At 44.5% G+C, this 25510-nt stretch overlaps 1 protein-coding gene across 26 annotated transcripts in view; it reads right to left on the bottom strand.

The window, feature by feature from the left end:
* Positions 1-25510, bottom strand: part of ptprdb (protein tyrosine phosphatase receptor type Db) — a 153634-nt gene that overhangs the window by 84298 nt on the left and 43826 nt on the right. Inside the window, exon 6 of one of the 26 annotated variants that reach the window (XM_029118137.2) lies at positions 12005-12405. The exons of 24 other annotated variants lie outside the window; for them this stretch is intronic. The gene's annotated coding sequence lies outside the window, so the exon portion shown is untranslated. Of the gene's footprint in view, positions 1-12004; positions 12406-22581; positions 23017-25510 lie in introns of those variants that run through there. One more of the 26 variants, XM_029118139.2, reaches the window with a different exon arrangement.

Genomic DNA, 25510 nt, shown 5'->3' with positions numbered 1-25510 from the left:
ATAATGGCTGGTATTCAGTGTGTTTAGAGTCTGTAATGGTTGGTATTCATTGTGTTTAGTGTCGGTAATTGCTGGTATTCAGTGTGTTTAGTGTCTGTAATGGCTGGTCTTCAGTGTGTTTAGTGTCTGTAATGGCTGGTTTTCAGTGTCAATGAGAAAAACCTGATGCATTATTTATTAGCTCAACTTCACAACATGTCCTCTATATTACAGTACAGCATCATAGAGAGAGGGGGGAATGCAGGAGAGTAGATGAAGGGAGGCATGGAGAGAGGGAGGGAGGGAGGGAGAGATATGAAGAGGGGGAGGAGAGCGAAAGGGGGGAAGTGGGAGGAGATGAATGGACTGACAGAAAGACAGAAAGAGATGAGGTGGTTAAAGAGAAAAACAGAAAGAACAAAAGCTTGGATGGAAAGAAAGAGAGCACGATAAAGGGAACAATAGAGAACACTAGAGACTGATAACAGAGCGATGAGAGAGATACAGAGATAAATACAGAGAGATAGAGATACAAAAAGAAAGATACAGAAAGAGAGAGATAGAGAGAGAGATGGAGAGAGATGCAGAGAGAGAGGAACATGCAGAGAGAGAGAGAGAGCACTCAGCTGGTAATTGAATAGGATATATTCCCAGAGCAAATCATGCTAAATGTAATTATACACACTAATTAACTTCTCCCTTTCGCCCCCAAATCACAGGAAAACCCAGATAATTCACTGAAGAGATGTTTGCACGCAGACACACAGAAACAAGACCACCAGGACCAACAAACCCAGACCTTGATGTGAGTGAGGCAGAGACAGATCCTAATTAGCAACTGACTCCTTCCAAGGGCCCTTTGGACTACAACCTCCTAATACTACGTTCACTTGGTCAAAGACAGTGACTAAGGAGTAGGGTGCCATTTGGGAAGCAGGCAAAGAAAGATGGATAACAATGTTGTTGTGTTCTTCCAAACCGGCCCGTGGAAACTCCAGTATCCATGTATTAAATGTGCTCCAGAGGTAGAGTAGCACACCCAACAAAACCTTTACACTAATTACCAAGCCCGTAACTACTGTATTCAGGTCAGCTATTTCACGTCTACAACTGTCTGCCTAGATATGTATGCCTGCTTAGGTCTGTCTGCCTGCTTAGGTCTGTCTGCCTGCTTAGGTCTGTCTGCCTGTCTGCTTAGGTCTGTCTGTCTGACGTCTGTCTGTCTCAGGACTTCCAGTCCTTTCCATCCCTCCTAACAGTGTCTGTTCAGTTGAGGGTTTGGGGGAAAATGGAGTGTTAGGAGGATTTGATATGAATGCAACACAGTGGTAAATAAAGGTTCTTGTCCCAAAAGGACAGACACTGTTAGTCTTGCTGGCATCAAATTCAAAATGGGTATGTATTTTTCCAAAAACACACACATACACACATCACATTTCTCAGTTTCAACATTTGATATGTTGTCTCTGTATTATTTTCAATAAAATATAGGGATAAATTATTTGCCCATCATTGCATTCTTTTTATTGGCATTTCACGCAGTGTTCCAACATCTTTGGAAAGAGGGCTGTATTTGATGAACTATAAACTAATAACATGGGCATTGATGTACAAGTAGAGTAAAAAACGTACATATGGCCCCCACCAATACATTTTATGTCTTTTACTTGGCAGTGTATATCACACACTCACAAAAACATCAACACACAACAGCACACATGGTTTCTGGTTAAAGATAAGTCATTCTATAAGGATGTTGATCAAGATCAGATTTCCATCATTATATACTGTTCCCAGTGTGTGTGTGTGTGGGTGTGTGTGTGTGTGTACACTTATCTGGCATTGTGTGTGTTCTCATTTGCAACCACCCACTTCACATCTGTATAATTCATGTTGTCTTTGAGGCTATTATGTGTGTGTGTGTGTGTGATGGGCTGTATGATGCATCATCAACATGAACCACAAATAGCTCTTCTTTCTCTCTCTTTATTTGATTTATTCTATCCATCCGACCATCCTTTTTGGTTCAGATTGCCCCCTGAGGTCGGGTAGCCATTTCCCTGCCTAAATAGAGGGTTTGGTTCCTCAGTCATTTGACTAATCTAACCAATTATCTACATGCTCTCAGAGGTTTCAAACAACAAATCAATACAAAACACCACCTAGAATGATATCAATAAATAGTGTGTTGACAAGATGCAGTAGCATCACAACAACAACGTAGTCCGCCAATCAGTTGAGACTGGGGTGTGGGGGAAGGAGGCTGGTTCAGTTGTTTTCGGGGCTGGGAAAGATGAATTGGGGCGAGTCTGTGTTGGACGTAGGAGAGGATGAGACGATGCCAGGCCAGAGGTCAGACAGTGGTAGCTGAGAAGGTGGATGGGTTGGCAGAGGTAGAACTGGTTGGAAAATCAGGAGAGGAATGTAGATCAGAGGGAGTTCTCTGATGTGCCAAACGGGACAAGACATTAATGAGTATTTTGATTGAACGTTTGCCAAGAGAAAACCACAGATAATTTCCCAGATGTAAATAAGTTTGTCAGTACAGATGATCCAGGGAGATCACGATTATGTGATTCCAGTGACACAAAGTGGCAACAGACTAAAGACGTTTAGGACGGCAATCCAACAGTGGCAAACCAAACAGACTACGGCAGGAAAACACAGGAAAAAGACATTTCAAAACACGGCCACTAGTAAGAAATAAAATGACACATGGGGTGTGTCACTATATCTGTCTACTGTGTTTTCTGCACATCTGTTCCCTGAGTCTAATGAGTTGGTGTGTTTAACAGTTGTATGTGTCAATACCAAATAATAAACCTTAGAGAAACTTCAGCAGTACCGTCTTCATACCATCCTAATACTATGTTTATTATCTGGTTTACAGTCTGAACTAGCAAGCAGGAAAATCCTTGGTGTACTTTTGAGGCATTTAACAATGTCCAGTGGGTGGCGCAGCTGCCCAGAAACCTCTGAATCACTGCCATCCCACTGCATGGACAGATGAGTCAGAACAAACGTCTGGGGTCGCTGAACAAGTTCAAGTTCAAGTCGAAGTCACAGGCTTTGCTGTTAGCAATTGACGTGACGTCAAGAGTACTGTAGATTCCACACGTAGATTGTGTTATTAACTATGACATCCCCACTCACAGGGCTAGATCCACATAATGGGGTGAACAGGACCATCTGCTCACTCACTACACCAATCACTAGACTCTCTACACCAGCCGCTAGACTCTCTACACCAACCGCTAGACTCTCTACACCAACCGCTAGACTCTCTACACCAGCCGCTAGACTCTCTACACCAGCCGCAAGACTCTCTACACCAGCCGCTAGACTCTCTACACCAGCCGCTAGACTCTCTACACCAGCCGCTAGACTCTCTACACCAGCCGCTAGACTCTCTACACCAGCCGCTAGACTCTCTACACCAGCCGCTAGACTCTCTACACCAGCCGCTAGACTCTCTACACCAGCCGCTAGACTCTCTACACCAGCCGCTAGACTCTCTACACCAACCGCTAGACTCTCTACACCAACCGCTAGACTCTCTACACCAACCACTAGACTCTCTACACCAACCACTAGACTCTCTACACCAACCACTAGACTCTCTACACCAACCACTAGACTCTCTACACCAACCACTAGACTCTCTACACCAACCACTAGACCTCCGATATCAGATGAAACCCGTCAGTGTCAGCACTGCAGGCCATGCATTCCAGTAACACCGAGAGGTCAACGACCAGTGGCGTACTGTGGTTAAAAACGACCTACATCCAAACATAGACAAAGCCGTGACAGTGGAAGTTCAGTTGAGATTCAGGGCTCAGCTGTGAGTTGAGCAATCCAGCCATTTAAATACCTAGAGAACATCACCTCCCAGGATGTTGGAAGTGCTGAAAATAAAAAGTTAATCCTGACTCGGAGTCCGTCCTCATCCAATGCTCGTACCCTGCAACCCGCCCTTCATACCCGGCAACCCGCCCTTCATACCCTGCAACCCGCCCTTCATACCCGGCAACCAGCCCTTCGTACCCTGCAACCCGCCCTTCATACCCGGCAACCCGCCCTTCGTACCCTGCAAGCAGCCCTTCGTACCCTGCAACCCGTCCTTCATACCCGGCAACCCGCCCTTCGTACCCGGCAACCCGCCCTTCGTACCCGGCAACCCGCCCTTCGTACCCTGCAACCCGCCCTTCATACCCGGCAACCCGCCCTTCGTACCCTGCAAGCAGCCCTTCGTACCCTGCAAGCAGCCCTTCGTACCCTGCAACCCGTCCTTCATACCCGGCAACCCGCCCTTCGTACCCGGCAACCCGCCCTTCGTACCCTGCAACCCGCCCTTCATACCCGGCAACCCGCCCTTCGTACCCTGCAAGCAGCCCTTCGTACCCTGCAACCCGCCCTTCGTACCCTGCAACCCGCCCTTCATACCTGGCAACCCGCCTTTCGTACCCTGCAAGCAGCCCTTCGTACCTGGCAACCCGCCCTTCGTACGCTGCAACCCGCCCTTCACACCTGGCAACCCGCCCTTCGTACCCTGCAAGCAGCCCTTCATACCCGGCAACCCGCCCTTCGTACCCTGCAAGCAACCCTTCGTACCCTGCAAGCAACCCGCCCTTCGTACCCTGCAAGCAGCCCTTCGTACCCTGCAAGCAGCCCTTCATACCCCGTAACCTCCCCTTCATCCAGGTTTTTCAGAGACGATGACCCCGACCTCCCTGGTGACCAACTGCTACCGAAGCCATTCAGACGGATTAAGACCAGGCCAAACCACCTCAGAGTTGTGAAAGGAAATAGCTGCACTATCCTGCAGCCCAAACTCAAACTCTGCCCATCTGTGCAAAAGCATTTAGCGACCAGAGGCGACTGTGATCCTGGCATTGCCCCGACTATCCAAACAGCACTACAGAATCCAGGGAGAACAGTCTGTCTGCTGCCTGTCCGTTAAAGGGTTAACATGGTGGTCCCAAGGATCCCAAAAAGCACTAACCCAGCGGTAATATTCCTTAAAAAGGATCCTGGCTGTAGGCCATACTATCTGATCTGCCACTGCCACAGATATTATCTAGGTGTAATCACCTATTTATCTTGTTTAATACTCTCACACACACACACAAGCAGGCAATGACACACACACACACAAACACCTTATGAGGTCACCATGATCTAATTAGCTGTTTAGCCAGCCATCGTTAGCCACAATTACTGTGTGTATGTTTGTGTGTGTGTGTGTGTGTGTGTGTGTCTTTGTGCAATTACCTACTGATCGTTCGTGGAACCTTTCATTGAACGCTAATTGAGCGTTGCATTAAAAAGGTCCTAAAGCCGGCAGGGAGGAAAAAGGTGTGTATGTGTATGTGTGTGTGTGTGTATGTGTGTGTGTGTGAGTATGGTGGTGGGTGGGCTGCACTATAGATAATAGATAATGCAGTCCTGGAAAATACACACACCTACACACCCAACCTTGAAACACATTCACACACACACACCTGTATATAGGGATGACATGGCCTGGCAGTAGAGTAAGTCTGAATCTTCTCTAATAAAATATAGATCCCTCCAGAGGAGCCCTGAGTTGAGGGACAGTATGAGATACACTGAATCTTTCATGCATCTGCACCCATCATCCTGACACACACACGCACAAACACACACAGGACATGTATGCAAGGCCAGGGACAGACAGATGTAGAGAGGGAGAGAGAGGGGGACGAAGAGAGAGGCAGAGGAAGGGAGAGACAGAGGGAGAGGGAGGGTGAGAGAGAGAATAAAAGGAGAGATGAAGGGACTTTACTTTTAAAGTTTTATTACTAGTTTTTAAATCACTACATGGGATGGCTCCATCCTACCTCAAGGACTTACTGACTGTTCATCAACCACCAAGAGCTCTTAGGTCTGCAAACCAAGGCCTTCTGGTGGTCCCTAGAACAAAACTTAAGACCAGAGGAGACCGAGCTTTCTCCATTGCTGCTCCTAAACTGTGGAATAGCCTCCCTGTTGAAATCAGAGCTGCACTAACCCTTGGCATTTTTAAAGTGAGGCTAAAGACATTTTTATTTGAGCTGGCATATGCAAATAATAGTTGAGGAAATTGTCCTGGTGCTGTGTATGTATTGTTTAAATTCATCATGTGTTATTTTCTTTATTGTTATCTGCAGTTGTCTCTGTACAGCACATTGGTCTACGGAAGTAGTGTTTATTTGTGCTTTATAAATAAAATAAATGAAATGAAATGAAATGAGAGAAAGAGTGAACAGAGAATACAATTTGTTTCTTTCCCACTACCTTTGGCAATGTAAATGATTCAAAACCCAATGAAGCCATTTGAATGGAAATCATAGGTAACATTTTTTATGAAAGGAAGAAAACGGAAAAGAAAAAGTAAAACAGCGCCAGAGGCCAATACCATAAAGGAGGCACACCAGTTTTAAAATCGCCTTGGTAGCATGCCAAATCCATCCATGGTAAAAAGTTACATCAGTTCTAAATCATCTTGGTGACCAATAGTCTGTGGTGGACTCAGAAGGTCAGGCCAATCAGGAGCCTGGATTCCAAACCTCCATCTCTAGATGAACCCTCCCCTGTGGCCTGACACAGGAATAGGGTTACGAGTCTGGCATCTGTCTATTGATCGGGATCAATACGGAGGTGTATGTTTGGAGCAGATCCGGTGGAGAACATGGGAAACTGCATCCCAAACACTCTCAGATCAGAGGATAACATAACCGCTCATTCCATGTAAGCGAGGCTTGACATTCAGATGCATTCACCAGTAACACACACGGCAAGTATTTCAATGGGGATATTATTTACACATGTTCTTTAAGTCAGTTAACAGTGTCTGTTATTCAACAGTCACAGCTGTTATGGTCAAGCAACAGTGTCTGTTATTCAACACTCATAGGTGTTATGGTAATTTAGGGTCAGCTAGTTAACATTTACAGGTGTTATGTTCAGTTTATAGTGGCTGTTATTCAACACTCACATGTGTTATGATAAGTGTCATTTATTTAAAACTCACAAGTGTTATGTTCAGTTTACAGTGTCTATAATTTAACACTCACAGGTGTTACAGTCATTTAACAGTGTCTGCTTTTCAACACTCAGAGGTGTTACAGTCAGTTAATAGTCTGGACATCTGGTTCCCACATGTATAGTAAAACCAGGATCACATAGGCTATATATCTACTTAGTGTCATGACTCTCCCTGCCTGTCCATTTGCCATTCTTGTCCTGGGAAAAACCAATTACACATTGATGGCCTGAACTTAATTATTTACAATGTGTGTGTGTGTCTGAGAGAGTGTGTATACTGTATGTGTGCTTTCAGCTGATTATTCATGTGGCTTGTTAATGGGAGGGATGACATCCTAAAGGTGATATATGGCTGTAAATGTACTATCAATATATTTAAGTGATATGAATGTAAATGCCCTGTCAATATGTTTAACTGATATGAATGTAAATGCCCTATCAATATATTTAATTGATATGGCTGTAAACGTCCTATCAATATATTTAACTGATATGAATGTAAATGTCTATGTCTATATATATATATATATATATATATATATATATATATATATATATATAGACAGTACAGGCCAAAAGTTTGGACACACCTTCTCATTCAATGCGTTTTCTTTATTTTTATGACTTATTTACATTGTAGATTCTCACTGAAGGCATCAAAACTATGAATGAACACATGTGGAATTATGTACTTAACAAAAAAGAGTGAAATAACTGAAAAACATGTCTTATATTCTAGTTTCTTCAAAGTAGCAACCCTTTGCTCTGATTACTGCTTTGCACAATCTTGGCATTCTCTTGGTGAGCTTCAAGAGGTAGTCACCTGAAATGGTTTTTCAACAGTCTTGAACAGGAGTTCCCAGAGATGCTTAGCTTTTGCCTTCACTCTGCGGTCCAGCTCACCCCAAACCATCTCGATTGGGTTCAGGTCCGGTGACTGTGGAGGCCAGGTCATCTGGCGCAGCACTCCATCACTCTCCTTCTTGGTCAAATAGCCCTTACACAGCCTGGAGGTGTGTTTGGGGTCATTGTCCTGTTAAAAAATAAAGGATGGTCCAACTAAATGCAAACCGGATGGGATGGCATGTCGCTGCAGGATGCTGTGGTAGCCATGCTGGTTCAGTATGCCTTCAATTTTGAATAAATCCCCAACTGTGTCACCAGCAAAGCACCCCCACCCCCCCACACCTCCTCCTCCATGCTTCACGGTGGGAACCAGGCATGTAGAATCCATCCGTTCACCTTTTCTGCGTCGCACAAAGACACAGCGGTTGGAACCAACAATCTCAAATTTGGACTCATCAGACCAAAGCACAGATTTCCACTGGTCTAATGTCCATTCCTTGTGTTTCTTGGCCCAAACAGATCTCTTCTGCTTGTTGCCTCTCCTTAGCAGTGGTTTCCTAGCAGCTACTTGACCATGAAGGCCTGATTCGCGCAGTCTCCTCTTAACAGTTGTTCTAGAGATGCTGCTAGAACTCTGTGTGGGATTCAGCTGGTCTCTAATCTGAGCTGCTGTTAACCTGCGATTTCTGAGGCTGGGATGAACTTATTTTCAGCAGCAGAGGTGACTCTTGGTCTTCCTTTCCAGGGGCGGTCCTCATGTGAGCCAGTTTCGTTGCAGCGCTAGATGGTTTTTGCGCCTGCAAAACAAATTCAAAGTTTTCGCAATTTTCCGGACTGACTGACCTTCATTTGTTAAAGTAATGATGGCCACTCGTTTCTCTTTACATAGCTGATTGGTTCTTGCCATAATATGAATTCTAACAGTTGTCCAATAGGGCTGTCGGCTGTGTATCAACCTGACTTCTGCACAACACAACTGACGGTCCCAACCCCATTAATAAGGGAAAAAATTCCGCTAATTAACCCTGACAAGGCACACCTGTGAAGTGAAAACCATTTCAGGTGACTACCTCATGAAGCTCATTGAGAGAACACCAAGGGTTTGCAGCGCTATCAAAAAAGCAAAGGGGTGGCTACTTTGAGGAATCAGTTATTTCACATTTTTGTTAAGTACATAGTTCCATATGTGTTCATTCATAGTGAGAATCTACAATGTAAATAGTCATGAATATAAAGAAAATGCATTGAATGAGAAGGTGTGTCCAAACATTTGGCCTGTACTGTATATATATATATATATATATAAAATTATATATATACTGCTCAGGAAGAAATTAGGAGACTACTGAAACCTTTTTCTTTCCTTTCCAAAACAGTCGAAAAGGAACGTTTTAAGTGAGGAACAGAAGCATTCAATTTAATTTTACTCAAACATACAGTGGGAAGAACAAGTATTTGATACATTGCCGATTTTGCAGGTTTTCCTACTTACAAAGCATGTAGAAGTCTGTAATTTTTATCATATATATATTTATATATATATATATAATGTACATTCACGTAAATGTCTATATTTAATGTGAATGAATATCTAGATATTCAATTTTGAAATGCTGAGGACTCGATTCGCTCCTCATATTTCACTACAGACCACGGGAGACGTGTGTGTGCGTGTGCGTGTGAGTGTGCGTAGGACGTGACAGTAAATAACGCTTGACGACAGTAATGTGGATCCTACATTAGCACATCTGGGTGTGGGAAGAATAAAAACATGCACATGTGTGCGCACACACACACACACGATGGTGGTGTCAGCGGGAGAAGATGGATGGCATCCGTGTGTCTTTGAAAGTAACGTCTTTAAAAGTAACGTCAATCACTCTCTACTGCCATTATGGACAGGAAGGAGGTCAAGGGTCAAGGACAATTCAGAACCCCTGGGGAACAGATGTGTATGTTGGTGTTGCAGTTCAGAATAAACACGCCAGATGTTAACAGCAGATTTACAGTACCAGTAAAAAGTTTGGACACACTTATCCATTCAGGTAATGTACTTCTAAATTAGATGTTTGTCCAGGTGGGAAAACTTCTATGTATGACTTGAAACAGCCCCTGGCGACCATAAATACACTCTGCATTCAAGTCATTCAGCAAACACTTCAATCCAGAGGGCCTTATTTGCCTACATTGTCACACTGGCCCTACATGTAGATTAAAACCACTCTAACCTCCTAACCCCACCCCTCCTAACCCCTCCCCTACTAACCTCCTAACCCCACCCCTCTTAACCTCCTAACCCCACCCCTCCTAACCCCTCCCCTACTAACCTCCTAACCCCACCCCTCTTAACCTCCTAACCCCACCCCTCCTGACCTCTTAACCCAACCCCTCCTAACCCAACCCCTCCTAACCCCACCCCTCCTAACCTCCTAACCCCACCCGCACTAAACCCACCCCTCCTAACCTTCCAACCCCACCCCTCCTAGTTTAGTGTACTCCCTGTTACTGGAAGGAATAGGGGGCCGTTTTGGACTCTGCCATAATAGGGGGCCGTTTGGGACTCCATAATTGTATTAACAGATGAGCTGGTAAGTGACAGGCCTCCGGGGTGTCGGCTATGAGCCCACGACAGGTTGACTAAAGGATCAGATCATCTGTGTGTGTGTGTGTGTGTGTGTGTGTGTGTGTGTGTGTGTGTATGTGGGGGGGGGTCTGGGCTGTCACAACCAGACCGAAACGAGGAGAAACAGGGGGCGCCGGAGGGAGGGGGGTTGTCGAAAAGGAAAAAAAAATGATCCTGGGAGTGAATTTGTTCTCAAAGAGGCTCGTTTGTCACAGTTTGTCACAACGGGACGTCAACCGACTTTCTCATCGCGCAGTTGATTCCTGTGTGGGTTATCACCCAGAATGCCTGATTCACTGTGTGTGTGTGTGTGTGTGTGTGTGTGTGTGATTTTCTCAACTGAAGGCATTGGACTCAAGTGCCTATCAGTGTTATTTAGGAGGAATCCATGTGGGTAAATCATCATATATATTTTGATTCGCCGTTGAGCCTGAAGATCGAGGACGGCCCGTGAAACATCAGAATTTACTTTTGAAGGTTGTTAGAATCGTCTGAGATACTTAAGCAGTCAGAAGTAATACTTTACTCTAGCTCTCCTCGGTCGGGGCTCAGTTTAAAACGTCACCCAGACATTAGTCCTCCCCTCTACAATGTCTGATTCAAAAGTGATTTCAAACGTCTACTTCTGGAGCGAACTGAAACGCGAAAGTGGTGAAGATGCATTACTGAACATGTTAATGCTGCGCTGCTCAGGACATAGTGGAAAGACAAAGGAGAGATTTAAAAATTTAGATTTTTGTAATATTGTTGGATTTTTTCTTTTCTTCATTTTAGCAATCACTAGTCTGTACATTTGATCTGTGTATTTAAAAAGTATTTGAAATGTATGTGTGTGTGTTTGTGTGTGTGTGTTTGTGTGCAGATGGTTTAGTTTAATTCCAACTGGAGCAACATCTTAGCCCACACTATTTTTTTTTCACAGACACGCATGCATGAACACACAAACAGGCATGCACATACACACACTAACCAACACAAACCTGCATGCCTTGACACACCCACACACACACACACACACACACACACACACAAAAAGACATGCAAAACTCACAAACAGACATGCACTCACCCCTTGTTAAAGGCAGTGGGGCCTGACAGACTTAGAATATCATCTAATGTGACGTGACGTTGCCTGACTGAATCATCGCCGGGTTCAAACCACTGTAGCGTGCCAGAATTCACTAACATATGTGTGTGTGTGTGTGTGTGTGTATATGTATGTATGTGTCACTGTCAGATAGTGGCTCAATCACACCAGTCTATTTATCAGCCTCTCTCTCCGTCTCCCTCACACACACAGACAAAGACACTTTGAGAATTCAGACATGTAGGTTAAGAGATGAGTCCAGACATATTGAGGCCCCCTCACACCCTCTTTCCTCCCTTCCTCCCTCCCTCCCTCTTCCTCCCCATCTCTCTTCTCTCTCTGTCCCTCCCCGGCTGTCAGAGCTGATGCTTTTCTTTAAGGGGACTGTCTAATGCCTCAGAGTGATGTTTGGCTCTTACAAAATGATTCAAAATGATTCAGAGTGTGAAAGGTTCCAGGGGCCATATGGTCACAGGGTGCTGTCGGCCTGGTGTGAGGGAAGCCTGGATGTTCATTTGTCTGCCTGGATGGGAAGACTGGATGTTCATTTGTCTGCCTGGATGGGAAGACTGGATGTTCATTTGTCTGCCTGGATGGGAAGACTGGATGTTCATTTGTCTGCCTGGATGGGAAGACTGGATGTTCATTTGTCTGCCTGGATGGGAAGACTGGATGTTCATTTGTCTGCCTGGATGGGAAGACTGGATGTTCATTTGTCTGCCTGGATGGGAAGACTGGATGTTCATTTGTCTGCCTGGATGGGAAGACTGGATGTTCATTTGTCTGCCTGGATGGGAAGACTGGATGTTCATTTGTCTGCCTGGATGGGAAGACTGGATGTTCATTTGTCAAATGTTCCTCTATAGTATATATATCGTATATTACTATTGAATATATATAGTATATATATATATGACTGTATAATGTACTGTATTGTATATAGTAAATATTACTGTATAATGCATGGTATAGTTTATAGTATATGAATGTATAATGTACTGTATAGTATATATAATATATGACTGTATAATGTACTTTAGAGAATATAGTATATATTACTGTATAACGTACTGTATAGTTTATTGTAAATATTAATGTATAACGTACTTTGGAGTATATAGTAAATATTACTGTATAATGTACTGTATACTCACCACTTAAATGACTAGATCTCCATGCTGCCCTTCACTCAAATGCGTTTCAATGGTTGAATGTTTGCATTTATTTGTGTGTGTGTGTGTGTGTGTGTGTGTGTGTGTGTGTGTGTTCTTCCTCTCAGTTAAATATGATATTCAAACCATCAAGGTTATTCTATTGGTTTATTGACACCAAGCCAGACAGAGTGTCGAGAACTAGACGAGGAGAAAGAGAGAGGGAGGGAGCTGGAAACACCAAGGTTGGCATGGCATTCGATTCTCCAGTATTAGAATGGATTCATGCACCACTGTAAGCTGCTCTGGAAGAGCCTCTGCAAAATAACTTACATTTTAAAGTTTAATTAAAATAAGAGAGACACAGAGATGAGGAGAGACAAGAACAGAAGAGATGGAGAGAGGACCAACAGGACAGAAGCTCAGGAGCTCCTAGGTATTTTTTCTAGATTCAGACCTAGGCCCTGAGAGTGAATCTCAGCAAAACAAAAAATATCCAGATCCAGAAACACAACACTGCCTACAGTAGGCACTGGTGCCCCAGAGCAAACTAAACCTCATGAAAACACAACACTCTGCCTACAGTAGGCATGGGTGCCCCAGAGCAAACTAAATCTCATGAAAACACAACACTCTGCCTACAGTAGCCACTGGTGCCCCAGAGCAAACTAAACCTCATGAAAACACAACACTCTGCCTACAGTAGCCACTGGTGCCCCAGAGCAAACTAAACCTCATGAAAACACAACACTCTGCCTACAGTAGGCATGGGTGCCCCAGAGCAAACTAAACCTCATGAAAACCTTGACCTAAACGTCAATTTCAGAGGTAACTGAATGATGTGAGAAGCAAGGAAAGGCCTTCAATGCCATAAAAAATATAAATATTAAGAGGACCCCAGATTTCTTCTTTCCTTTTACTATGCAAGAAATCACAAAATGGTTCCCATAGTACAAAAAAAAAATCTAAAATAATACATACATAAGAGAATTAGGACTATATTCACTAATTATCAAAACACAGGAAAGAGCTTAAAAAGTTCACACCTGATTAAAAGAAAAGCGAATCTCTAACTTTCCATAACAAAGCTCTTATCTAAAGAGAGATTAACCTAAACAAGAGCTTCCTACGCTAGCTGATTTTGGTTCTCTGTTCACAAACACAAACAGACCCCAGAGAGCCCCAGGACAGCAAAACAGTTAGACCAAAACAGATACAGAGAAAACAAGACAATTATTTGACACAATGAGAAAAACAACCAAAAGACAGAGCAAATTGGAATGCTACCTCACCTTAAAAATTGTATAGTTGCAGAATACCTCACCACTGTTACAGACCCATAATTAAAACATGTCTATTTACAGACTCAGTTAACATGGTCTTGCTATTGAGACAGGCTATCACAGGAAGACCTGGTTCTCCAGAGAAGTCAATGTGCACACTGCCCACAAAAAAGGTGGAAACTGAGCTGCAGTTCCAAACCTCCCAGCCTACTACTGTATTAACTACCACTAAGTTAAAATATCATAGTCAATTACTACCGCGGACAGACCGAGGAAAAACCAAGCAAGAAGCAGAAAATGTATGAATTAGTTCCAAAGCATCCCAAATGACATGCTAATCCCTATCTGGGGCACTACATTTGACAAGGGGCCTACGTGGCCCAGTGGACAGCAGAGTGAAGAGGGCAAGCCGATGCTTGCGTGTGTGCGTGCTTGTGTCAGGGGGGGTATCCAATGACAGACATAATGTAATAAAGAGATCGGCCTCAGCATTTCCTCTGTTAAGAGCAGTGTTCCAAACTGCACCCTACCTACTGTGAAGTGCACTCCGTTCGACTGGACTGAAGCACTGCAGTGTACATGGATCCAGGTGCCATTTGGAAGGCAAAGAAGGTCTCTTGTCGAAGTAGTATGGGGCTGGCTTTATACATTAGCACAGACAAATCTCGGACACACATACACACTCCTGAAACATGGACAAATTCACCACACTGACATATGTGAAGGAGCACATGCCATCCACAAGAACACACAACACAGCTGGACGGTCAGATGGTGATCTGCTTCCAGGTCAGTTAAGGCTTGAGGCGAGACATCTGTCTTTCACTCTGATACACATCCTGAAAAAAAACACACATGACAGTACCTTCTGTGCCAAGCATCAGTTCAGATCCTGATTTTAGTGAAGATTTAATAATTTAAAATGCTCAGGGCGGATGATCGAACGCTCGTCGCCGATTGGCCAGAAGTGAATTCTTGCACAGATTTGTTTTTTGTAGAAACAAAGGATGAATTTACTTAACAAAATGAAAATATAACTAAAAAGTCGTCATTTCTGGAGGAAAAACAGTATGTGCGCCATCAGCATATTTTGTTGACAACCGTGGTATAAAGCAGTATGAAATGTCCTATTCTGTGCATTACAAAAATCTGTTATAATATGATCTCTTTTTCATTATTTCTGAGGTCATGTAAAAAAAAAAGAAGGAAAACAATTTTCCCAGACATCTGTTGTAATTCTCTATGTAATATAAGGATGCTTTCTGGTTTGATCTTTCCCTTGTTTAAGACATCAGTGAGGACAAAGCTTCTGTCCAATATTCATTACACTGTTGTACAGTAGATTACCATTTCTCTCACACACACACACAAACACACACACACACACACACACACACAGACAGGTTTGTTAGGTTGTCATCTGCCCCAGAGATGACAGAAAGAAGATAATTCTTGAACACAGATAAACCAAGAGATGGGACTGGTGCCAGAATATCTGCCCCGGTACGAACTCGGGGAAACACAGTTGAGAGGGTGGAGGCTTGGTGGGGGGTAGCAAAACAGGATAAAAGTGAGAGATGACAGCAGACGACAAAAGATTCAACAACAGCTTAGCTCAAGTGTCTAGCTGTTTAATGATCTAACAATCAAAGACAGTTTATTCACTACAAACACTGGCTTCCCCAATGGGGAGTTGGTTTGAGAGGGAGGGAGGCCGTTATGAATTATGTCTGCAGCCATTTTGGAGAGTCAGACACAGTTTCCGCTTTGGCCTGTGGGGAGTGGATATAGATGGGGAGCGACTGGACCTTTGCCACGGATCAGAGAGAGGACTCCCATGGAGGATAATGATACAGGCTGAATCACTCCTCCTCTTCCCAGAGTACCGCTGTGAGTTTAGAGTTGAGTTCTAAATGACACCATATTCCCAGACCGGCACACTACCTTTAACCTTAGCGGCACGGAGCCTGGTGAAAAGTAGGGCACTACGAAGTCAACGGCTGCCATTCGGGACGGGGGGGGGGGGGCGAGAGGCTTGGGACAGACGGGTCATGATTGAAACATGGCCAGCAGAAAGCCAATCCTGTAACGGTACAGAGAAGTGATCTGGCAATCCTGTGTCACACACACACACACGCAATCCAGTGCCTTGCCACTAAGCTTGGGCTGGATAAAATAAGTAGTAAAAAGAGAGGGGGGGGGGGGAACGAGAGAGAGAAAGAGAGAAAACTAGAAAAGAGACGTCAGATGGACTAAAACCAGAGACCATAGCAGAGTGTGTCTGGCTCAGAATGACTGTGGCTGATGTGTGTGTGTGTGTGTGTGTGTGTGTGTGGCTGGAAAAATGGAATTGTTGTGGTTTAATCTGGCCTCCTCTGAATGTCCCCCTGTGATTCCAACCGGAGGAGAGGAACCCTATATATATGGTACACATACTGTGTGTGTTTGTGAGTGTGTGTGTGTGTGTGGTTTAATATCAGAGTGCAGGAAACACAGAAGTCCACACATGCAATCACACCCACAAACACGAGTGCATCCGTCAGAGTGAGCAGTGAAAAACAACATGTCAGTCCTTTGTTAAAAGCCAGAGGAAGACAGCAGGCACCTCCTTCAGCAGCCTGTCTGTCAGTCTGTCTGTCTGTCTGTACCCATGGGAGCACCAGTCTGAAATAGAGATAGAGAGAATGATAGAGATGAAGGGAGAGAGGGACAGATGAAGAGGAAAGAGGTGAAGAGGAGGGAGGTGCAAGTAGAAGGACAGAGGGAAAGATGAAGGGGGAGAGAGAGATGAAGGGGGAGAGAGAGATGAAGGGGGAGAGAGAGATGAAGGGGGAGAGAGAGATGAAGGGGGAGAGAGAGATGAAGGGGGAGAGAGAGATGAAGGGGGAGAGAGAGATGAAGGGGGAGAGAGAGATGAAGGGGGAGAGAGAGATGAAGGGGGAGAGAGAGATAAAGGGGGAGAGAGAGATAAAGGGGGAGAGAGAGATGAAGGGGGAGAGAGAGATGAAGGGGGAGAGAGAGATGAAGGGGGCTTGCAAAGGAAGACAAACCACACATAGTTAAGGGAACTAGATATTTTATACCTCGCAATACATTCAACCTCCAAAGAGAAACACGCTCCTTTAAATTGAGATAGAATGCAGTGAAAGAGAAAGAGAGAGAACGAAGGAAAGAAAGAGAAATTCAGACAGGAAGAAATAAAGACAGATAGGAGAGGGTCTCCTGGTCCATAAGGGAAAATCAATGGACTCACAGTAACTGATTCTCTCTTCCAGCTGACTAATATTATATAGTATTGACTATGTAATAATGTTCTGAAGCTTCTCACAAACTGTTAGCATCCTACTGTACTGTGTGTGTGTGTGTGTAGGCTACTCACACCAGATAGATATTATTACACCGGTGCCCAAGAGCGTTTAACATCTACAGATAATCTCGGTCGCCCAATATTTGAGAGTCTTTTCAACCAATCAACGGGTCAGTCCCTAGAAAATCTGGCAATTTTGGCCAAATTTTCATTTTGTCACAGAGGCTCTACTCTCATTAAGGGCCGGTTCACATTTCCTTCTAGAAGTGGTAAGTTGTACCCAGGGTCACTATAATAGCAGGTGACACTGAAAATGTTCTTTATTACAGGAATTACGGTAGCTTATAAAACATTCCAGTTGCTTTAACCCCACCATGAATTCCATCTTAAAGTTTCTCCACAAGACATTCCACAACTTGGTGGGTAGAAGTAGCAGCAAGCAGTTCCGTGTAACTCAGAACCGGCCCGCAGCATCTCCAGAGCTAACTGGTTGCAGAGTTAGTGGCAACACCACCGAGCAGGTTACAAGAGATGACAAAATATCACAGGGACGACAAGAGTGTGGAGACACACGAGGAGAACCCAAACTGTCGACTAATTTCAGCTGCCAAGACGCGTCGCTCCGTCACTCGATCGGTGTGAAGCGCTGTTTGCTCTAAACAACGTCGTTTGGCAAAGATATGCTTCCTGTCTGTCAGCAGCTGAGGAAAGCCGAGAGGCCAGAGCGGAGAAAGGCGAGGCAGGGGGCCGACCGACAGCCACAAAGTCACTAGCCCAGAGATGAGAGCCACACAAAGTCAGGTCACGGCTTGGCTCCCGAACTCCGTCCTCAGCCCAAACTCTAAACCTCATCCAGGAGTCTGGATCTGACTACCTAAAGGACGATGATGTGTAGATTGTAAAAAACATCTAAAGAGTTCAGCTTGGTCCCTGGGTTGGACCGGAATCAGAACACACGGCGGTAAAGCAAAATAAAGAAATGAGCGATGGGATGATGAAATCACTGGTACTGGTTCGGACCAGACTCTGGACATGAACCGTATTAGAAGACTCAGTCTAAAACACAGGAGGCGACTTATTGTTTGAGTCGTGGCTACACAACCATCCCATACACACACTCACACAAACACTTCTGTTTATTAATTAATGTCTCTGTGTGTGTGTGTGGGGGTGGGAACACACACACCAGCATGAACAACTCGACCTAATACTGTCAGCAAGTTACGGAGGGAGGAAGAGAGAGAGGGAGAGAGATGGGGGAAGAGGGAGCAAAGAAAGCAAGATATAGAGAAGGAGTGGAGGTGAAAAGGAGGAGGGAGACCGAGAAGAGAGACCGAGGAGGGAAGAGAAGAGCGAGAGGGAGGACAGACTTCACAGAAGCCCTACTTCCAGCTCACAGCAGGCTGTACCGACCCTGGCATCCATCACATCTTGGGGAACCTAATCTCTCTGAGGGTGGGGACAGCTGCACAGGAAAGCACGCACGCCCATTTTCAAACTGACATCTGACACGGGTCCGCCGGCGTCTTTCCGCGGCCTTATGTAAAACCGTGACGTGCATGCGCACATCGCAAAAAAGAAACGCAAATCGGTTTGTCCTACCCTGGGTGCAGGAACGACAAGCCATAAAGGCTAGTCTGCGCTTTCAGACGTTTGGTTAATACAGCGTGGGAACTGCTGCAGTCGAACAAACTCCCTGCTGCCAATACATTTAGAGGATTTCAGAGCCCTAAGGTCCCGTTCAAGACACTGATGGCATAGTAACACACGCTTCTTGTTGGCAAGTCTTTAAAAATGAAAAAGGACATTAGCTCAACTTGCTCAATAGTATTTCATGTAAAAGATTGACTTCTCTGACAACAAACCACATTTGGCTAGCTGCTACCTGTCTGTGACGCCAGCCGGCACAAAGCGAAATACCCGTGCAGAAACCTCAGCATTTAAATACGGACAGGGCCAGCATGGCAGACCATTTGGCCGTAATCACTTTAATACAAACGGCCAGTTTCACAAACACACTTTAAGCCTGGTTCCCGACTAAGAAAATCCAGCTCAGGACTAGATTTCTGACTTAATCGGTCCTTAAAATCGTCCCTGAGAGAATTATATCTCAAGAGATGACATTTCAAAGTGACCACACGCCACTACTTCAATACTTCACTGGCACCCATTGCTATTAGCTCCAAACGTGCATCAAATCTTAAGTATTTTAAATTAAATACCATGACTGTTTTCTCATTAACTGGGTACAATGTTTGAAATATCTGACAGAACATACATTAGTGATATTGTTTATAGAGACATTTCCTTAAAAATAAAAATCTGACTGTAAGAAAGTGGCAGTTTGTTTATTTATACACACCAAAATGGAAATATCCAGAAGATTTATATTTTGTGAGAAAGTTGTAAACAATAACTATTAATGCTCTTCTAGAATGATCTGGAATTCTCCTTTTTGGCCATTACAAATTCCTGTCCTCACATTTGCCAAATACAAGATTGAGTAAAGGGTAAAAAAAAAGTATGAAATAATTGATAACATTAAATATTTCTTTTTTTGCTATTAAGATAAATGAAAAAAGTGCTTTTTATTGGAAGCATTGGACGTCAAAAGTGTAAGAGAACGCTTCCTCACTTGACAAACTGCAGTTATCCTCGCGAGCGCGATGCGGGCTAATTCCCTCCGTCCGCAGGACTTCGGGGCCCATCATCGGCTAGCTGCACAGTCACGGCTCTAACCGAGTCAGCTCAGAGCCTCAGAAGACCACCTTCACCACCTGGGACGCCCAAAACATCAGCTTTAACATGATTCCCGCTGTCGCCAAGGCAAGGAAGCCATCGTTGCAAATTCTCTCTGAGCCAGAGCAGATTATTTTTCCTCCAACAAGAATCTGATGACTATATAAATATACACCGAAATCCAAGCGTATTCAGACAGTGACACATTTATTTTTTTGTGGCACCCTAAAATAGGGTAATAGGGTGCAAACCGTGTCAAGCGGCAGTAGCTTCTAAATGGTTCACTGTATCATTTCAAACCGTGTCAAGCGGCAGTAGCTTCTAACTGGTTCACTGTATCATTTCAAACCGTGTCAAGCGGCAGTAGCTTCTAACTGGTTCACTGTATCATTTCAAACAGTGTCAAGCGGCAGTAGCTTCTAAATGGTTCACTGTATCATTTCAAACAGTGTCAAGCGGCAGTAGCTTCTAAATGGTTCACTGTATCATTTCAAACCGTGTCAAGCGGCAGTAGCTTCTAAATGGTTCAGTGTATCATTTCAAACCGTGTCAAGCGGCAGTAGCTTCTAAATGGTTCACTGTATCATTTCAAACAGTGTCAAGCGGCAGTAGCTTCTAACTGGTTCACTGTATCATTTCAAACAGTGTCAAGCGGCAGTAGCTTCTAAATGGTTCAGTGTATCATTTCAAACCGTGTCAAGCGGCAGTAGCTTCTAAATGGTTCACTGTATCATTTCAAACCGTGTCAAGCGGCAGTAGCTTCTAAATGGTTCACTGTATCATTTCAAACCGTGTCAAGCGGCAGTAGCTTCTAACTGGTTCACTGTATCATTTCAAACCGTGTCAAGCGGCAGTAGCTTCTAAATGGTTCACTGTATCATTTCAAACAGTCTCAAGCGGCAGTAGCTTCTAAATGGTTCACTGTATCATTTCAAACAGTGTCAAGCGGCAGTAGCTTCTAAATGGTTCACTGTATCATTTCAAACACTGTGTGCTCAAATATAGAGCCAAAGCAAAAACAATGGACACTGTCCAAATAACTCTACAGTTCAGTGTACATCATCATGGCTAAACTCCAGCTCTAAAAAATGTAAGTGAACTACAATTCAGCTGTAGGTGAAGTTCTTGCCTGGAATCAAGCCTGGCTGCATGCTTTCAGTGCGGAACAATGTTCCCGTCCACCAGTCAAGCCCGTGCTTTGGAAGTTGAAAATGTAATTTTGCTATGAGGACCCAGGGGTGGTGGGAACTGCCAGAACCTTTTAATGGCAGCCCATTTCCTGTTCCGAAGCCACAGAGCAATACTGTGGACCAGAAGGGCACTATAAAAGGAAACCGGCGCTACTGTAGAATACAAACATTACCGCCAGTTTGGTAAAACCATACAGCTGACTGGCAGCAAACAAACACACACACAGAAATCTGAGGTCATCACACAAATGTTTGTTGTCACAACAGTTACAAATATACACACACAGAGAACGTCAGGCGAGGCTGAAGCAGGTACATTTTACACACAGACACACACATAGACTCACTCAACATCATCCAGCCTACAGCTGTGGGTGGGTGGGTGTGTGTGTGTGTGTGTCTGAGAGCGAGAGAGAGGGCGATATCAGAGTCTAACCAGCAGTTATAACACACAGAGGGAGAAAGCGATCAGTAGGTACCAGGGAAGCATCCCAAACTGTGCACTATGTGGTGTATACATTTAACCAGAGGCCTATTTGTTGCACTCTTTCCTTGGCTTGTAGGGAAGGTGTGTCTGTAGACCCTGCCCAGACTTCTCATGTACAGTTGGCTAACAGAGACCAGGAGAAATATGGAACAATCCAAAAGCTTGTGTCAGAACTATATATGTTTATGATTCCCCACAAATAGCCTGACATAGGGAATAGACACAAATGTTATTATCCCTGACAATATTAACATATCGGATACACAGTATACTGCACACAGCCCTAGAAGTGTCCTCATTCCCAAGCAGTCACTCAACACATCAGAACGAATGACCAAGCCTTACCGACTCTATCTATAGTCTCATGTTAATGTATCCCAAATTCATGCTCGCGTGAAATCCCCGATTATAGCCTACCTCTCCCACGAGATCGGCTCAGTGGGACAACTGCAGGCGTTGTTACCGAAAACCTGACAGTTTGTCATGGCATGTCTCTCAACAACCAAACATGATCTAACACTTCAATTACGATGAAAAATTGTTACAGGCATTTCCAGGTGAAATTCAATCAATTTTATTGGAAGAGACGATGTAGAGCGAACAGGTAGACTCCAGTTAGACAGGTATGCTAAGGTATGTTCTCTTTTGCATATTCCGTTAGATTTAGAATATTAAACGGACCCCCTCGTGCTAGGCTACAGCAAAACGCGCAACAAATTCGTTAGCCTATAAAGGCTTACTATACCGGCTATATTATTAAGGAGATACGGTTTGGCAACAGACATAACGCGTTTATGAATCATAACTCCCGTGGCCATGTTTCCAGATTGCATCCTTACCGTATCAACATCCTGCAAGCGACGGTTTTTAAAATCCCCGGCGTCCCTCGTATGAAACACTGTAGGTAGTCCACTGTGGGAGCCGCGTTTAAAGAAATAATCCAGACACACAGCACACGGCGTCTGTTTTCTCTCTTCTCTCCCTCTCCCTCTCCCTCTCCCTCTCTCTCTCTCTCCCTCCCCCTATTTCTCTCTCTATTTCTCGCTCCAATAATTTCTGCCGCTTTATGAGTTGGTAGGTAGGGAGTGCGGGCAGCGCGTGAGGGAGTTGGATAGTTCCGCAGATTTAAAGCAGCAGACACGGTCTGTAGATATTCTCCTTCTCGCAGAGCTTCTCGCTCCAGAGACCTCACCAGTCTCCGGGTGGAAACGATAATTGTGCGGGTTTGGCGTGTTTGCGGGAGACGGAGCTGGCAAAAGGGTGACGCGCGACCACCGCGGATGAGATCGACTGAATTGGTCAACACAGGGAGAACTCCCTCTCTATCCATCTCTGTTAACGCTCTAGCCTTTCCACTCTTCCTCTCTTTCTATATGACGAGATGGGGAGCTGGGTTGTTACGTGATCTCACTCTCGGACGGGGACAGCACTCAATCCAGAACTGTCATAATGTACATTTTTGGGTGGTTGAGATTGTGGTGTTGGCTGCGCAACTCACTGGAACTTGGCTATTCCAGGTGTGTGCGTTCCGTTTGTACTATCTGAGTGAGGACCGAATATCAGTTTACATTTAAATCTTCCACTGGCATGAACAACTTTGTTCATATTGCCAAAACAAGAGTAAAATAAGACAAAAAATAAAAACAAAAAATAAAAGTAATTATAAGTGAATTCTAAGAGAACATTACACACACACACACACACACACACACACGTTTAAAGTATGAAGGTTGTGTACAGTTTTCTTTCTCTACCCTATCCACGGCTGCGGGACGTTTTGATCAGCGAGTGCTCATAATGGTTGATTGCGTTTCCGTCGGCCACAATGACGCGCGTCAACTTTCCAGGTAGGCCGAAACGAAGCGCATCTAGACCGAAAAACGTGGTGCTCGCACACATCCGGCCACGAGAAACGAGTACATGTGTGGGCTGGAGGGGGCAGCACCCCCAAGTACCCCTACTTCCCGCGGCTGTGACCCCACCCCACCATACAAGTGACTACAAATAGCACAATCCAGTTCCATTAGCAGTTTGCAAATGAACCTTTCACAACAAACCACACAAACTTTCATTACTGCAACAACAACATGCAACATGTGGGCAGTGTGTAAGTGTGTGTGTGTGTGTGTTCCAGGTCTTCTTAAGGAGCTGAATGTATTGATTTATTTATGAAACAGTCTGGGCACTGTCCACGAGCATCCACACTACAATCAGAATGACCAGAAGAGAAAGAGACAGAAGCACAACAAGAAGGAAAAGACCTTGAAAGACAGAGAGTGAGAGGTGGAGTGAAGAACACTGATGAAGAGGCCAGAATACATTATAAAAACAGGAAGCTGAGACAATGTTTCATTATGTGCTTCTGGTCACACTCAGCGACCCAAAATAATATCAACTATTATATTCATCTAATTAAATAGTTTATTAAAAAACGTCAGAAAAACTGCTCTCAGCCGAGACACACTTACACACACACACTCCCAGTGTTATATGAAAGCATCTCTTGGTCTGGACACATCAAAGAGTTGACATTTAATCAGGCCGTAATAGGCACACACTCACATGCACACACTTTCTTAGCTTCTTCTCAGTTAAAAAAATAACGTCTCTTTTTGGCTGTCATTTCATATATGTTTCTATGTCCCTACTGGAGAAGTTAACAGCTTTTACTTTGCAGGGTGAAATGCTACTGTGCCAATGTGTACTGGGCCACATTATACACACACACACACACACACACACACACGCATGCACGCAAACGCACGCACACACCAGCCAACATCCTTAACAGCATTTACATGGGTAGTGTTATCCTGCCACTTGTATGACCTGTTATGTAGGGTGAGCTCAGCCTTTGGGACACTGGTTCTTGTATGACCTGTTATGTAGGGTGAGCTCAGCCTTTGGGACACTGGTTCTTGTATGACCTGTTATGTAGCGTGAGCTCAGCATTTGGGACACTGGTTCTTGTATGACCTGTTATGTAGCGTGAGCTCAGCCTTTGGGACACTGGTTCTTGTATGACCTGTTATGTAGGGTGACCTCAGCCTTTGGGACACTGGTTCTTGTATGACCTGTTATGTAGGGTGACCTCAGCCTTTGGGACACTGGTTCTTGTATGACCTGTTATGTAGGGTGACCTCAGCCTTTGGGACACTGGTTCTTGTATGATCTGTTATGTAGGGTGACCTCAGCCTTTCGGACACTGGTTCTTGTATGACCTGTTATGTAGCGTGAGCTCAGCATTTGGGACACTGGTTCTTGTATGACCTGTTATGTAGCGTGAGCTCAGCCTTTGGGACACTGGTTCTTGTATGACCTGTTATGTAGGGTGACCTCAGCCTTTGGGACACTGGTTCTTGTATGACCTGTTATGTAGCGTGAGCTCAGCATTTGGGACACTGGTTCTTGTATGACCTGTTATGTAGCGTGAGCTCAGCCTTTGGGACACTGGTTCTTGTATGACCTGTTATGTAGGGTGACCTCAGCCTTTGGGACACTGGTTCTTGTATGACCTGTTATGTAGCGTGAGCTCAGCATTTGGGACACTGGTTCTTGTATGACCTGTTATGTAGGGTGACCTCAGCCTTTGGGACACTGGTTCTTGTATGACCTGTTATGTAGCGTGAGCTCAGCATTTGGGACACTGGTTCTTGTATGACCTGTTATGTAGCGTGAGCTCAGCCTTTGGGACACTGGTTCTTGTATGACCTGTTATGTAGGGTGACCTCAGCCTTTGGGACACTGGTTCTTGTATGACCTGTTATG

The sequence above is a fragment of the Esox lucius genome, chromosome 25 (genome assembly GCF_011004845.1).
Source record: "Esox lucius isolate fEsoLuc1 chromosome 25, fEsoLuc1.pri, whole genome shotgun sequence".
Taxonomy (NCBI): domain Eukaryota; kingdom Metazoa; phylum Chordata; class Actinopteri; order Esociformes; family Esocidae; genus Esox; species Esox lucius.
This window is presented reverse-complemented; position numbering and strand designations above follow the sequence as displayed.